At 38.6% G+C, this 15,806-nt stretch overlaps 1 protein-coding gene across 1 annotated transcript in view; it reads right to left on the bottom strand.

Annotated features, from left to right (window-relative positions):
- SCAI (suppressor of cancer cell invasion) overlaps positions 1–15,806 on the bottom strand; it is a 137,501-nt gene that overhangs the window by 72,039 nt on the left and 49,656 nt on the right. The window lies entirely within an intron of this gene.

Genomic DNA, 15,806 nt, shown 5'->3' with positions numbered 1-15,806 from the left:
GGGTTTCACCAACCCTCTCTTGTTTTTCCTTTCCCAGCCAAGGCCACTTTTGATGCCATTTCCAAGACCTACCTTTACGTCACTCCTGATCTCTGGAAAGAAATAGTGTTCACCAAGTCTCCGTATCAGGAATTCACTGACCATCTTGTAAAGACCCACACAGAGTTTCTGTGCAGAGGACCCAGGCTCCAGCTGTAGCCACCACATATTTTTATATGAGAAAAGTAAAGTGAATGAAGCCAGTTAAAAAGAAAAAGAGAGACATAAACGTCTGGGGGGGGAGGGGGGCGGCGTGATGTGTACATAAGTATACTCCCCAGTTCTGTAAATCTGTCTAGTGAGAGGGCCTGGGAACAGTGACCACTCCCCCCAAGACCCCCACCAATGGTATGAACATACCTAGCATCCAAATCTTGGCTTCTAACACCATTCTCCAATAAAGGGAACCAGAGCTCCTTGGAGAATAGTAATTGTCTAATTACAGCCCTGGAGCAGAAAAAGTACAAGATGAATCTGGAATATCCTGTGCCAGAGAGCAACAAAGTGCTCAAAGAATGACAGACACATAAGAAAAGGATATAGGACTTAAGTGTCCATCAACAGATGAATGATAAAGAAAATGTGGTATATGTACACAATGGAATATTATTCAGTCATAAAAAGGGGAAGTCCTGCTATTTGCAACGACATGGATGGACCTTGACAGCATTATGCTAAGTTAAGTAAGTCACACAGAGAAAGACATATACTGTATGATCTTACTTATATGTGGAATCTTACAGAAAAAAACAAACTCATAGAAACAGAGAATAGATTGGTGGTTTCTGGAAGTGGGGGTGGGGAGTGATAGAAAACTGTGAAGGTGGTCGAAGGGTACAAACTTCCACTTATAAGATAAATAAGTTCTGGGGATGTAATCTACAATATGGTGACTATAGCTAACAATATTGTATTATACATTTGAAAGTTGCCAACAAAGTAGATCTTAGTTCTTATCAGAAGAAAAAAATTTTTGTAACTGTGTGAGGTGATGGATGATAACCAAACTTATTGTGGTAATCATTTTGCAGTATATAATACATCAAATCATTATGTGTACACCTTAAACTAATAGAATGTTATATGTTAATGACATCTCAATAAAACTGGGATAAATAAATGAATAAAAAATAAAATCAAGCATTACAAAAGGACCTAGGATCTAGCTTGAGGGAGCATCCACTAACCAAATTGGGGATAATTTCAGCATCAAAACAAATAATGATAGTAATGGATTATAACCTATTAAATAAGAAATGATAAAGCAATACTGACATAAGTGAATGAATAAATGTAAAGTTTGATAGTGAATGGGATAGTTTCAGAATACTTGCACACAAAATACACATTAATTCCAAAAGGAAAAAGTAACATCACAACAATGAAATCTGGCAGACATCACCTTGATTAAGTGACCAAAATGAACATCATTCATAATCAGATAAATCAAAGTCCTCTACCACCTGATAGGATGAGAAGTGATTTTCCTGCCAAAGAGACCTAATCATGAGGAAACAGACAAAACCAAATTGGGAGAGATATTCTACAAATAACCAAACTGTAATCTTCAGATATGTCAGGATATTCCCCCAAAGAAAAGGGAAGACTGAAGTGCGATGCCTGATTCAGAGCTGGATCTTTCTGCTGTAAAGGATGTTATTGGGACAAGTGGTGAAGCTTGAATGGAATCTGAGAACTAGATGGTAGTAATACATCAATGTTAATTAGAAAAAAATATGAAACCTGGAATTCCCTGGCAGTCCAGTGGTTAGGACTGCACTTCCACTTCAGGGGCCACAGGTTCAATCCCTGGTCAGGGAGCTAAGATCCTGCATGCCGCGCAGTGTGCCACCCCCCCAAAAAAAAAGAAAGAAAGAAAAAAACCTTACCAGTAACCAACGGAAAAAAAACCCTAATACAACAAAGTTAGCACATTAAAAATATACTAATTATTTAGCACACTAAATGTGTCAACAGATGAATGGATAAAAAAGATGTGGTATATATATATACAATAGAATATTACTCAGCCATAAAAAAGAATGAAATAATGCCATTTGCAGCAACCTAGAGATGAAAGTTGAGATTATCATACTAACTGCAGTCAGACAGAGAAAGACAAATATCATATGATATCAATTATGTGTGGAATCTAGAAAATGATACAAATGAACTTATTAACAAAACAGAAATAGACCCACAGACATAGAAAACAAACTTACCATTACCAAAGGGGAAGGGGAGGGATCAATTAGGAGTCTGATATTAGCAGATATAAACTACTATATATAGAATAAACAACGAAGTCCTACTGTATAGTACACAGAACTATATTCGATATCTTATAATAAACCATAATGGAAAAAGAATATGAAAATGAATATATATAATACCTACTTTGTTGTACACCAGAAGTTAACACAACATTGTAAATCAACTATACTTCAATTAAAAAATAATATGCTGCAACTAAGACGCGGTGCAGCCAAATAAATAAATGAATATTTTTTAAAAACAAAAAAAAATAATAAAAAAGAAAAGTCTATAAAATTTTCAAAAGGCAAAATAAAGTAATGAACATACAAAAAAATACGCTAATTACTGCAGTTGAGTATGCACTGAAACCAGCATATTCACTAGGGGCAGTGTAAAATAGTGCAGACCCTTGAGACTCACTGTATGTATCGGGGGATACATTTATTCTTTCTATTAGACTCAGCAGTTACACTTCTGGAAACTTATCTTAAGGAACATGTTAACCATCATTACTGATAAATTACTCATAACACAGGGAACTGGTGTTCCCCTCCACCTTCCACTCTCATATAATTACCTATTTTTCAACCTCACTGAAATATGGGCAAGTCTCTGAACCAATTCTACTCTTACATAACATCACAATTTTACACGTTATTCTCTTCGCCTATTTTGGTCACCTGGCAAGTTTATATTCATAGTTTAAGATATTACTCAAATGACACCTTTTCAGACTTTCCTTGAAAACCTAATCTCTCCCTGGCACTTACATATGATCAAGTCGGTAGAGGCTTCTCCAGTGACACCATAAAAAGTTACACATGATACAACTGTTTGTTAAAAAAGTCTGTCTCACTGTCTAGACCTACACTGTCCGAAACTATAATTACTGGCCACATGTGGCTACTGAGCACTTGAAACATGGCTACTCTAAGTTGGGATGTGTTGTAAATGTAAAATACACCAAATTTAGAAGATTTAGTATGAAAAAAGATGTAAAAATCTCAGTAATAATTTTTATATTGTTACATGTTGAAATAATGTTTTAGTTATTTAGTAAAATAAAATACATTATTAAAACTAGTTTCATCAGTTTCTTTTTACTTTTTAATCTGATCATATTTCTTTATCCACCAATTTTATTTTATTATTATTTTTTTATTGAAGTATAGTTGATTTACAATGTTGTGTTAGCTTCTGGTATACAGCAAAGTGAGTCAGTTACACATAAATATACATACTCTTTTTCAGATTGTTTTTCATTATGGTTTATTACAAGATATTGAATATAGTTCCCTGTGTTATACAGTAGGACCTTATGGTTTATCTGTTCGTTTGTTTTAATGTCGTTTCATTGGTTTGTTTATTTATTTATTTTTGGCTGTGTTGGGTCCCCGTTTCTGTGCGAGGGCTTGCTCCAGTTGAGGCAAGCAGGGGCCACTCTTCATCGTGGTGTGTGGGCCTCTCACTATCGTGGCCTCTCTTATTGCGGAGCACAGGCTCCAGACACACAGGCTCAGTAGTTGTGGCTCACGGGCTTAGTTGCTCCGCGGCATGTGGGATCTTCCCAGACCAGGGCTCGAACCCGTGTCCCCTGCATCGGCAGGCAGATTCTCAACCACTGCACCACCAGGGAAGCCTAGTTTATCTGTTTTATATGTAGTAGTTTTTATCAGCTAATCCCAAACTCCTAATTTATCCTCCCAACTTTCCCCTTTGGTAACCATAAATTTGTTGGGTTTTTTTTTCCGCTATGTCTGTGAGTCTGTTTCTGTTTTGTAAATAAGTTCATTTGTATCATTTTTTAGATTCCACACATTAAGTGATATCATATGATATCTTTGTCTGATTTACTTCACTTAGTATGATAATCTCTAGGATCATTCATGTTGCTGCAAATGGCATTATTTCATTCTTTTTTATGGCTGAGTAATATTCCACGGTATATATATACCACATCTTTTATCCATTCATCTGTCGATGGACATTTCGGTTGCTTCCATGTCTTGGCTATTGTAAATAGTGCTGCGATGAACACTGGGGTGCATGCATCTTTTTGAATTTAGAGTCTGCTCCAGCTACATGCCCAGGAGTTGGACTGCTGGATCACATGCCAACTCTATTTTTAGTTTTTTAAGGAACTTCCATACTGTTCTCCATAGTGGCTGCACCATTAATGTGATTATATTTCTATCAAACAGATATAAAGCTGTCAATATTCATAGATGATACAAACCTCTCCATAGAAATTTCAAAAGAACCTACAGATAAATTATTAGAATTAACCAGTGAAATTAGCAAAGTTGCTGGATATAAGGTGAATTATAAAAAGGCAACTGGAAAGGGGACCTTCAAGATGGTAGAGGAGTAAGACGTGGAGATCACCTTCCTCCCAGCAAATACATCAAAAATACATCTACATGTGGAACAACTCCTACAGAACACCTACTGAACGTCGGCAGAAGACCTCAGACTTCCCAAAAGGCAAGAAACTCCCCATGTACCTGGGTAGGGCAAAAGAAAAAAGAAAGAACAGAGACAAAATAGGGACAGGACCTGCACCTCTGGGAGGGAGCTGTGAAGGAGGAAAAGTTTCCACACACTAGGAAGCCCCTTCACTAGTGGAGACGGGGGGTGGGGTGGGCGGCAGAGGGATGCTTGGGAGCCACGGAGGAGAGCGCAGCAATAGGGGTGCAGAGGGCAAAGCGGAGAGATTCCTGCACAGAGATCAGTGCCAACCAGCCTGAGAGGCTTGTCTGCTCACCCACTGGGACGGGTTGGGGCTGGGAGCTGAGGATCAGGCTTTGGAGGTCAGACGCCAGGGAGGGGACTGGGGTTGGCTGTGTGAACACTGACTGAAGGGGGCTACTGCACCATAGCTAGCTGGGAGGGAGCCCAGGAAAAAGTCTGGAACTGCCTAAAAGGCAAGAGACCATTGTTTCGGGGTGCGTGAGGAGAGGGGATACCTTGTCTGCCCAAAGAAAGCAGAGCATCGCCTAAATGAGCTTCAGAGATGGGTGCCGGCTGCGCTATCAGCTCAGACCGCAGAGATGGCCATGAAATGTTAACGCTGCTGCTGCAGCCACCAAGAATCCCACTATCCACACCTCCCTGGGAGTCTGTGCAGTCTGTCACTGCCAGAGTCCCGTGACCCAGGGACAAATTCCCCAGGAGAACACACGGCAGGCCTCAAGCTGTTGCAATGTCACGCTGGCCTCTGCCACCGCAGGCTTGCCCCGCGTTCCAATTATAACTACAGTACCCCTCCCTCCCCCTGGCCTGAATGAGCAAGAGCCCCCTAATCAGCTGCTGCTTTAACCACGTCCTATCTGGATGGGAACAGATGCCTGAGGGCGACCTACATGCAGAGGCAGGGCCAAATCCAAAGCTGAACCCCAGGAGCTGTGCGGAGAAAGAAGAGAAAGGGAAATCTCTCCCAGCAGCCTCAGGAGCAGCGGATCAAATCCCCACAATTAACTTGATGTACACTGCATCTGTGGAATACCTGAACAGACAACGAATCATCCCAAAATTGAGGCAGTGGACTTTGGCAGCAACTGTAGACTAGGGGTTTGCTGTCTGTGACTGATTTGTTTCTGATTTTTATGTTTACCTTAGTACAGTTTTTAGCACTTGTTATCATTGGTGGATTTGTTTATTAGTTTGGTTGCTCTCTTCTTCTTTTTTGTATTATTATTTTTGTGTTTTTTATTTTAATAATATTTTTTCTTTCTTTTTTCCCCCTTTTCTTCTGAGCCATGTGGCTGACAGGGTCTTGGTGCTCCGGCCTGGTGTCTGGCCTGAGCCTCTGAGGTGGGAGAGCTGAGTTCAGGACACTGGACTACCAGAGACCTCCCAGTCCCACGTAATATCAATCGGTGAGAGCTCTCCCAGAGATCTCCGTCTAAACGCTAAGACCCAGCTCCACCCAATGATCAGCAAGCTCCAGTGCTGGACGCCCCATGCCAAGCAACTAGCATGACAGGAACACAACCCCACCCCTGAGCAGAGAGGTTGCCTAAAATCGTACTAAGTTCACAGACACCCCAAAACACACCACTGGACACAGCCCTGCCCACCAGAAAGACAAGATCCAGCCCCACCCACCAGAACACAGGCACCAGTCCCCTCCACCAGGAAGCCTACACAAGCCACTGAACCAACCTCACCCACTGGGAGCAGACACCAAAAGCAACGGGAACTACGAACCTGCAGCCTGCGAAAAGGAGACCCCAAACACAGTTAAACAAAATGAGAAGACAGGGAAATATGCAGCAGATGAAGAGGCAAGGTAAAAACCCACTGGACCAAACGAATGAAGAGGAAACAGGCAGTCTACCTGAAAAAGAATTCAGAGTAATGATAGTAAAGATGATACAAAATCTTGGAAATAGAATGGAGAAAATACAAGAAATGTTTAACACGACCTAGAAGAACTAAAGAGCAAACAACAATGATGAACAACACAATAAATGAAATTAAAAATTCTCTAGAAGGAATCAATAGCAGAATAACTGAGGCAGAAGAACAGATAAATGACCTGGAAGACAAAATAGTGGAAATAACTACTGCAGAGCAGAATAAAGAAAAAAGAATGAAAAGAATTGAGTACAGTCTCAGAGACCTCTGGGACAACATTAAACGCACCAACACTTGAATTATAGCGGTCCCAGAAGAAGAGAAAAAGAAAGGGTCTGAGAAAATATTTGAAGAGATTATAGTTGAAAACTTCCCTACTATGGGAAAGGAAATAGCCAATCAAGTCCAGGAAGTGCCGAGAGTCCCATACAGCATAAACCAAGGAGAAATACGCCAAGACACATATTAAGCAAACTATCAAAAATTAAATACAAAGAAAAAATATTAAAAGCATAAAGGGAAAAGCAACAAATAACATACAAGGGAATCCCCATAAGGTTAACAGCTGATCTTTCAGCAGAAACTCTGCAAGCCAGAAGGGAGTGGCAGGACATATTTAAAGAGATGAAAGGGAAAAACCTACAACCAACATTACACTACCCAGAAAGGATCTCATTTAGATTTGACGGAGAAATTAAAGCCTTTACAGGCAAGCAAAAGTGAAGAGAATTCAGCACCACCAAACCAGCTTTAAAACAAATGCTAAAGGAACTTCTCTAGGCAGGAAACACAGAGAAGGAAAAGACCTACAAAAACAAACCCAAAACAACTAAGAAAATGGTAATACGAACATACATATCAATAATTACCTTAAATGTAAATGGTTTAAAGCTCCAACCAAAATACACAGACTGGGTGAATAGATACAAAAACAAGCCCCATATATATGCTGTCTACAAGAGACCCACTTCAGACCTAGGGACACACACAGACTGAAAGTGAGGGGATGAAAAAAGATATTCCATGCAAATGGAAATCAAAAGAAAGCTGGAGTAGCAATTCTCGTATCAGACAAAATAGACTTTAAAATAAAGACTATTACAAGAGACAAAGAAGGACACTACATAATGATCAAGGGATCAATCCAAGAAGAAGATATAACAATTGTAAATATTTATGCACCCAACACAGGAGCACCTCAATACATAAGGCAAATACTAACAGCCATAAAAGGGGAAATCGACAGTAACACAATCATAGTAGGGGACTTTAACACCCCACTTTCACCAATGGACAGATCATGCAAAATGAAAATAAATAAGGAAACACAAGCTTTAAATGACATATCAAACAAGATGGACTTAATAGATACTTCTAAGACATTCCATCCAGAAACAACAGAAGACACTTTCTTCTCAAGTGCTCGTGGAACATTCTCCAGTATAGATCACTTCTTGGGCCACAAATCAAGCCTTGGTAAATTTAAGAAAATTGAAATTGTATCAAGTATCTTTTCTGATCACAACGTTATGAGACTAGATATCAACTACAGGAAAAAAACTGTAAAAAAAAGGGCTTCCCTGGTGGTGCAGTGGTTCAGAGTCCGCCTGCTGATGCAGGGGACATGGATTCGTGCCCCGGTCTGGGAATATCCTACATGCCGCGGAGCAGCTGGGCCCGTGAGCCATGACCGCTGAGCCTGTGCATCCCGAGCCTGTGCTCCGCAACGGGAGAGGCCACAACAGTGAGAGGCCCGGGTACCGCAAAAAAAAAAAAAAAAAAAAAAACTAAAAAATACAAACACATGGAGGCTAAACAATATGCTACTAAATAACCAAGAGATCACTGAAGAAATCAAAGAGGAAATCAGAAAATACCTAGAAACAAATGACAATGAAAACACGATGTCCCAAAACCTATGGGATGCAGCAATAGCAGTTCTAACAGGGAAGTTTATAGCAATACAATCCTACCTCAAGAAACAAGAAAAATCTCAAATAAATAACCTAACCTTAAACCTAAGCAATTAGAGAAAGAAGAACAAAAAAACCCCAAACTTAGCAGAAGGAAAGAAATCATGAAGATAAGATCAGAAATAAATGAAAAAGAAATGAAAGAAACAATAGCAAAGATCAATAAAACTAAAAGCTGGTTCTCTGAGAAGATAAACAAAATTGATAAACCATTAGCCAGACTCATCAAGAAAAAAAGGGAGAAGACTCAAATCAACAGAATTAAAAATGAAAAAGGAGAAGTAACAACTGACACTGCAGAAATACAAAGGATCATGAGAGATTACTAAAGCAACTACATGCCAATAAAATGGACAACCTGGAAAAAATGGACAAATTCTTAGAAAAGCACAACCTTCCAAGACTGAAACAGGAAGAAATAGAAAATATAAACAGACGAATCACAAGCACTGAAATTGAAACTGTGATTAAAAATCTTCCAACAAACCAAAGCCCAGGACCAGATGGATTCACAGGCGAATTCTATCAAACATTTAGAGAAGAGCTAACACCTATCCTTCTCAAACTCTTCCAAAATATAGCAGAGGCAGGAACAATCCCAAACTCATTCAACGAGGCCCCCATCACCCTGATACCAAGACCAGGCAAAGATGTCACAGAAAAGAAAACTACAGGCCAATATCACTGATGAACACAGATGCAAAAATCCTCAACAAAATACTAGCAAACAGAATCCAACAGCATATTAAAAGGATCATACACCATGATCAAGTGGGGTTTATCCCAGGAATGCAAGGATTCTTCAATATATGCAAATCAATCAATGTGATACACCATATTAACAAACTGAAGGAAAAAAACCATATGATAATCTCAATAGAAGCAGAAAAAGCTTTTGACAAAATTCAACACCCATTTATGATAAAAACTCTCCAGAAAGTGGGCATAGAGGGAACCTACCTCAACATAATAATGGCCATATATGACAAACTGAAAGCCAACATCATTCTCATTGGTGAAAAACTGAAAACATTTCCTCTAAGATCAGGAACAAGACAAGGTTGCCCACACTCACCACTGTTATTCAACAAAGTTTTGGAAGTTTTAGCCACAGCAATCTAAGAAGAAAAAGGTATAAAAGGAATCCAAATCGGAAAAGAAGAATTAAAACTGTCACTGTTTGCAGATGACATGATACTATACATAGAGAATCCTAAAGATGCTACCAGAAAACTACTAGGGCTAATCAGTGAATGTGGTAAAGTAGCAGGATACAAAATTAATGCACAGAGATCTCTTGCATTTCTATACACTAATGATGAAAAATCTGAAAGTGAAATTAAGGAAACACTCCCATTTACCATTGAAACAAAAAGAATAAAACACCTAGGAATAAACCTACCTAAAGAGACAAAAGACCTGTATGCAGAAAACTACAAGACACTGATGAAAGAAATTAAAGATGATACCAACAGATGGAGAGATATACCATGTTCCTGGATTTGAAGAATCAACATTGTGAAAATGACTATACTACCCAAAGCAATCTACAGATTCAATGCAATCCCTATCAAACTACCAATGGCATTTTTCACAAAAATGAACAAAAAATTTTTGTTTTGCTCATTAGAACAAACAAAAAAATCACACAATTTGTATGGAAACACAAAAGAACCCGAATAGCCAAAGCAATCTAGAGAAAGAAAAACAGAGCTGGAGGAATCAGGCTCCCTGACTTCAGACTACACTACAAAGCTATAGTAATCAAGACAGTATGGTACTGGCACAAAAACAGAAATATAGATTAATGGAACAGGACAGAAAGCCCAGAGATAAACCCACACACAAATGGTCACCTTATCTTTGATAAGGGAGGCAAGCATATACAATGGAGAAAAGACAGCCTCTTCAATAAGTGGTTCTGGGAAAACTGGACAGCAAACTGGACAGCTACATGTAAAAGAATGAAATTAGAACACTCCCTAACACCGTATACAAAAATAAACTCAAAATGGATTAAAGACCTAAATGTAAGTTCAGACACTATAAAACTCTTAGAGGAAAACATAGGCAGAACACTCTTTGACATAAATCACAGCAAGATCCTTTTTGACCCACCTCCTAGAGAAATGGAAATAAAAACAAAAATAAACAAATGGGACCTAATGAAACTTCAAAGCTTTTGCACATCAAAGGAAACCGTAAACAAGGTGAAAAGACAACTCTCAGAATGGGAGAAAATATTTGCATATGAAGCAGCTGACAAAGGATTAATCTCCAAAATATACAAGCAGCTCATGCAGCTCAATATCAAAAAAACAAACAATCCAATCCAAAAATGGGCAGAAGATGTAAATAGACATTTCTCCAAAGAAGATATACAGATTGCCAGCAAACACATGAAAGGATGCTCAACCTCACTAATATTGGAGAAATGCAAATCAAAACTGCAATGAAGTATCACCTCACACTGGTCAGAATGGCCCTCATCAAAAAATCTACAAACAATAAATGCTGGAGAAGGTATGGAGAAAAGGGAACCCTCTTGCACTGTTGGTGGGAATGTAAATTGATACAGCCACTACAGAGAACAGTATGGAGGTTCCTTAAAAAACTAAAAATAGAACTACCATATGACCCAACAATCCCAATACTGGGCATATACCCTGAGAAAACCATAATTCAGAAAGAGTCGTGTACCACAACGTTCATTGTGGCACTATTTACAATAGCCAGAACATGGAAGCAATCTAACTGTCCACCAACAGATGAATGGATAAAGAAAATGTGGCACATATATACAATGGAATATTACTCAGCCATAAAAAGAAACGAAATCGAGTTATTTGTAGTGAGGTGGATGGACCTAGAGTCTGTCATACAGAGTGAAGTAAGTCAGAAAGAGAAAAACAAATACTGTATGCTAACACATATATATGGAATCTAAAAGAAAAAAAAAAAGGTTCTGACGAACTTAGGGGCAGGACAGGAATAAAGACGCAGACATAGAGAATGCACTTGAGGACAAGGGGAGGGGGAATGGTAAGCTGGGACAAAGTGAGAGAGTAGCACTGACATATATACACTACCAAAGGTAAAATAGCTAGCTAGTGGGAAGCAGCCACATAGCACAGGGAGATCAGCTCGGTGCTTTGTGACCACCTAGAGGAGTGGGATAGGGAGTGTGGGAGGGAGACGCAAGAGGGAGGGGATATGGGGATATATGTATACATATAGCTGATTCACCGTGTTATACAGCAGAAACTAACACAACATTGTAAAGCAATTATACTCCAATAAAGATATTTCTAAAAATTTAAAAAAATAAAAAGGCAACTGTATTTCTATATCCTAAGATAAATAATTAGAAAGTGAAACTTTAAAGAAAATTAAAGCATTGACATTAGCACCAAATAACACCAAATAACTAGGAATAAATATAATGCAGATGTGTAAGACCTCATCACAGAAGACTGTAAAACTCTGAGAGTTAAATTAAAGAAAAATTAATAGAAAATTAAGAATATGCCATTTTTTTTACTGGAAGCTTGAAAATTATAAACACATCAATTCTCCCTAAATTGGTCTATAGATTTAATGCAGTACTAATCAAAATCTTAATAAACTTATTCAGATTTGTGGTAATGGACAAGTTGATTCTATAATTTATATGGAAATGCCAAGAGCCAACAGCAGCTAAATTAATCTTGAAGAACAACAAGATGGGAAGACTTACTCCACTGGATATCAAAAATTTTATAAAGTTCCAGGATTGAAGACTGTGGTACTGGTACAGGAAGAGAAAAGCAGACCAATATGACAGAACAGAGTTGAGAAATGACCCACAAGTAAACAGATACTCGATTTATAACAAAGGTAGCAGTGTAAAACAATGAGAAAAAATAGTTTATCAAAAAAATAAAAAACAGAAGTAAAGAAAGGAAGAGAAAAAGAGCTAGTGTGGGGTCAACTGGATATCTAAATTAAAAGAAAAAACATGAATCTTGAGACCTACTTATGTCATACACAAAAATAAATTCTAGGTATATTGTGGATATAAATGTAAAAGGTAAAATAAAGTAGTACTTATATGATAATATAAGAAGCTATCTTTATGACCATGGGGTAAAAACTGATCTCTTAAACAGATCACTAAAAGTACTCATCATGAAGGAAAAATTGGACAATTTAAAAAACGAAGTATGTATTGTGTTGCTCAAAAGACACCATTAAGAAAGTGAAAAGACAAGCCACAGAGTAAAAGAAGATGTTTGCAATATATATATTTGACAAAGGACTTGTAACCAAAATAATAAATGAAGAACCCCTATAAATCAGTAAGAAAAAAACAATCAATCCAATAAAAAAGGAGACAGTAGGCAAAAGGCTTGAATAGACACTTCACAAAGGGGATGGCCAAATGAAAGGGTGCTGACTTTCATTAGTTGTCAGAGAAATGCAAATTAAAGCCAAACGACACATCTACCAGAATGTCTCGAATAGTTTTTAAAAACCTGATAATCCCACATGTTGGAAGAATGTGCAGGACCATGAGCTACTAGAAAACTATCTAGCAGTATCTACTAATGTGTACTCAGCAACTAGGAAAATATACCAAGAGATATGCACCGTGTGTGCACCAAAAGACATTTACAAGTATGTTCACAGAAGTAAAATTTGTAACTGCCAAAATCTGGAAGCAATCAAGTATCTATCAATAATGAATTAGATAAATAACTGGAATACTATATAGTATAATGAAAATGAACGCACTACAGCCACCTGCAACAACATGGATGGACCCAGCATAATGCTGAGTGAAAGGAAGCAGACCCAAAAGAACACATATCATATGACTCCAATACACAAGGCACAAAACAGATAAAATTAGACCTTGGTATTTGACAGACTGATCAAGATAGTGGTTACTTTTAGGGAGGAGGCATGAAATAAGAGGAATGCTAAAAATATTTTATTTTTTGACCTGGAGTTAACATTGTGAAAATTCATTAAGCCATACATTTATTATGTATAAAGAAAGAAGGAAGAGGAAGGACAAACACCAGACTCAGGTGGTTTTTAAAAGTAAGTTTTACAGGGGCTTCCCTGGTGGCTCAGTGGTTAAGAATCTGCCTGCCAATGCAGGGGACATGGGTTCAAGCCCTGGTCCAGGCAGATCCCACATGCCACGGGGCATCTAAGCCCATGCACCACAGCTACTGAGCCTGCGCTCTAGAACCTGCAAGCCACAACTACTGAAGCCAGCGTGCCACAACTACTGAGCCCACATGCTGCAACTACTGAAGCCCACACACCTAGAGCTCGTGCTCCACAACAAGAGAAGCCACCACAATGAGAAGCCCACGTACTGCAACGAAGAGTAGCCCCCACTCGCTGCAACTAGAGAAAGCCCGTGCGCAGCAGTGAAGACCCAACACAGCTAAAAATAAAATAAAATTTAAAACGTAAGTTTTACCAAACGCTTGAAAAACGTAACACTGAGTATACTTCCCTTCCAAGATTCATTTTAATAAAGCTAATATAATTTTGACACCAAGGGCAAAAGAAGAGCAATACAAAAAAGCAGAACAACAAGACAAAGTCCATATTATATAAACAGTTGTTACTGCCTCAAATGTTTGTAATATTAATTTTGACACCAAGGGCAAAAGAAGGGCAATACAAAAAAGCAGAATAACAAGACAAAGTTCATATTATATAAACAGTTGTTACTGCCTCAAATGTTTGTAATGTTAATAGATTATGGATAATTGAAATTTTAATATAAAGCAGCAAACAAAATTTCACTGGTTTACTACAAAATAAATGGTAAATTAAGACTTATGAATGAAATATATAGGTGTCTATGTCAATTATTTGGGGAAAATACATAATATGTGGTAATCTATAAACATTAGTTCTGTAGACATTTATGGGAAGCATATGTGCAAACATACCACATGGGTAACAATAAAAGATGATACAGGGCTTCCCTGGTGGCGCAGTGGTTGAGAGTCCGCCTGCCAATGCAGGGGACACGGGTTCGTGCCCCGGTCTGGGAAGATCCCACATGCCGCGGAGCAGCTAGGCCCATGAGCCATGGCCGCTGAGCCTGCGCGGCCAGAGCCTGTGCGTCCGGAGCCTGTGCTCCGCAACGGGAGAGGCCACAACAGTGAGAGGCCCATGTACAGCAAAAAAAAAAAAAAAAGATGATACAAAGAAAAGGACATATTTTGTTGTGGGTTATGTTGTTGTGGGTTAAATTGTGTTGTGGGTTAAATTGTGTCCCCCCGCAAAAAAAAAAAAAAGATGTTGAACTCCTTACCCCTTGTACTGTCAATGTAAACTTATTTGGAAATAGGGTGCTTGCAGATATAATTAAGATTTAAGTTAACAAGAGGTCATATTGGAATAGAGTAAGCCCTTAATCCAATATGACTAGTATCCTTATAAGCTGAGGAAAAAAGACATAGAGACAGACACCCACAGAGAGGAGAATGCCATGTGAAGACACAGACACAGAGGGAAGAGCTAAATGAAGAAAGAGACAGAGATTGGAATTACGTAGCTACAAGCCAAGGAACCGCCAGAAGCTAGACAAGAGGCATGGAACAGATTCTCCCTCTGAGCTTCAAAAAAGGAACCAATTCTGCCAGTACCCTGACTTTGGACTTACGGCCTCCTGCAGTATGAGAGCACAAATTTCTCTTGTTGTAAACAACCCAGTTTGTGGTAATTTATTACAGCAGCCCTAGGACACCAATCCATATGTGATACAGTCCTAACACAGATTACAAAATAGGCACAGAAGCATAAGAGCACTGAATGCACACAACTGCTCAAAGACTTGTTCTGCTAAGTACAGAGCATCTGGCAAATTATTGACCTGCCTTGTTGACAATTTCTTTTTAAAGGAAGTCTTGACAAAAGCAACAAGAGAAACTGCTACTCTGGACTGAATTCTAAGTAAATGGTGAGCAATACAAAAGCATGAAAGAAATCTATGCAGAGTCACAACAGCAGCAGAAAGGACCTCAGAATAAGACAGAAGAAGCATTCCTGTTCCAAACACTTTCTAGTTTTGTGACTGTAAACAAACAAAAAACTTTAGCTAACACTGAGTTGCACATTTTTAATCCACAAAAACAAGCAATTTACACTTGTTCTGCTACCTTAGAT

Source organism: Delphinus delphis, chromosome 6 (genome assembly GCF_949987515.2).
Source record: "Delphinus delphis chromosome 6, mDelDel1.2, whole genome shotgun sequence".
Classification (NCBI taxonomy): Eukaryota; Metazoa; Chordata; class Mammalia; order Artiodactyla; family Delphinidae; genus Delphinus; species Delphinus delphis.
This window is presented reverse-complemented; position numbering and strand designations above follow the sequence as displayed.